The following is a 2,034-nucleotide window of genomic DNA, read 5'->3' on the forward strand; positions in this document are numbered from 1 at the left end:
TGGAAATTTTGGAATAGACCCAAGCTGTTCTTGGTAGCCTAATTTGGAGCATCTTCTTCAGCTTTTTTGGCTCAAAAGTGATAGAGAATCTATAGCTTAGATGTTCTCAGAGCTGCTTTTAACTCCATAGTGTTTCTCTTGCTTTTATTCATATACACTACAGGATTATTATCGTTCTCTGTTATATCAATAATTACAGGGAAACCCCATTGACTGGTGAATTCAGTAGACTTACTCTAGGCTCCCTTGGACGTCAAAGAGAGTATTTATTTTAGTTATTGTAGTGAAAGTTGCTACCATGCCTGGTTGTTACCTACCTATAGGTAAGGCTGTATAAAACCTAGTGGCTTTATAATGCCACCTATAATGTTATAATGTAACACCTGGTGGGCTAAATGAGACTGAGTTTAAAACCTATAAACTAAAACTTTTTTGGCATTTTGAAATTAATTCCTTGCCCAGTTAAATTTTTCAGCAGTGAGGTAATTCTTAATGCCTCAGTGCTGTGCAGTTAATGATGTCCCTTCTTTTAGAATCCTAAATATTAAATACTTCACCTACATTTTGCTGACAAAGCCGGCACTTCTTTTTCTCTCTCTGTTTCTTTGTTTCATTACAGCTAACTCAAGAGATAAAAGAACAGCCGTTTCACTGCTTTGTAAAGAAATGTGCTTTCCTCCAGCTTGACTGTCACAGATTCCACCACCAGGAGGCCCTCATTCCAGGGCTTATAGCTAGGCAAAGAAAACACAAGGAGAGTGAAAAGAAGTGGAGAAACTCATCCGCACAGGAATGTTCTGAAATTAACACTTTTCCTATAAATTGCGATTTTCACAGTACTGTGCAGGCATCTTTAATTATTGCAAGTACCCTAATGTTCAACTATCATGGATACACATGACTTTTGGAGATAATGGAGTGTCTGTCACAGGTGGTACCCTTCACTGAATAGCCGAGTGATAGCCAGAAAAGTTCATGCCTCTGTCTTCAGGATGGATCTCAGTAACCTAAATAAATAATAAAATGAAGTAAAGCACAGGTTATATTTCTCATCCCTCATATGTGCCCTCTGTCACCCAACAAACATGCTTTCACTTACTTTGCCTCTGCCTTCTCCCTTTTAGTTACTTACCCACAGGCTCTTCATTCTCTTTCACTTTTCACAGCTGGCTTTTATAGTGTCCTAAAAGTTCTAAATATCTGCACTAACACTTTCTGATTGTTCTATTTTGCTAACCAGACCTTTAAGGAAAGGAGGAAGGAGAAATGTTTTTATCCTTATTTTTTAGCAAATCATGTACTTCTTCCCTACTGGCTTTTCAAAGCTGCAGTCATTACTTTGGCTGAAATGTAGACTTTGTTATTCAAAAGAACACTGTGTACATGATCTCTTGACTAAAAAGTATATAAAGTTGTCATTCTTTTTTCCTTAAACCCTATTTATTTTTCTTTTCACTGCTGAGTCAAGCCTTGTATATCTGCTTCTGTGCTTATTTGCCACTGTCATGTTTCAGTGCTGATGAGTCCAAGACACAGCTTTGCAATGCAGTTTCAGAATAGATGATAGGAGAGAACAGTTTTGCTTCTGTCAGGAAAAGCAGCTTCTGCAAGCTGTAAGTTACCCTCAGCTGCAAACTGAGTTATCCTTTGTCTTTCAAACTCAGTTCTTACCCTCCTTCCCTGAATTCACACATACATACAACATGTTTACATTTGTGTACTTTGGCCTCTCTAATATGTGGAAAATGTATCTTCTGCTCCAAGAAGCAGAAAAAGTGTAAATGAAGCCATGCATGAAATAGGCAAAGTTCCCAGGCCTCTGAGGAGGTTTTCCAATCATTGCTCACTATTCTGGCCACACTGTTCACTTGAAAGAGTTTACACAAATACGCAGGCAGTTGAGCCACTCACATGTTCTGGAGAGAATCCACTGCTTCCTGGCAGAGTTTGCCACAAGTCTGTCCTTGGTGACTGGGAGACCAAAGGTTCAGAGAACATGTGCAGCCCACATAGCAGTGAAAGCTTGAGTTAAGC

The sequence above is a fragment of the Parus major genome, chromosome 1A, assembly GCF_001522545.3.
Source record: "Parus major isolate Abel chromosome 1A, Parus_major1.1, whole genome shotgun sequence".
NCBI lineage: Eukaryota > Metazoa > Chordata > Aves > Passeriformes > Paridae > Parus > Parus major.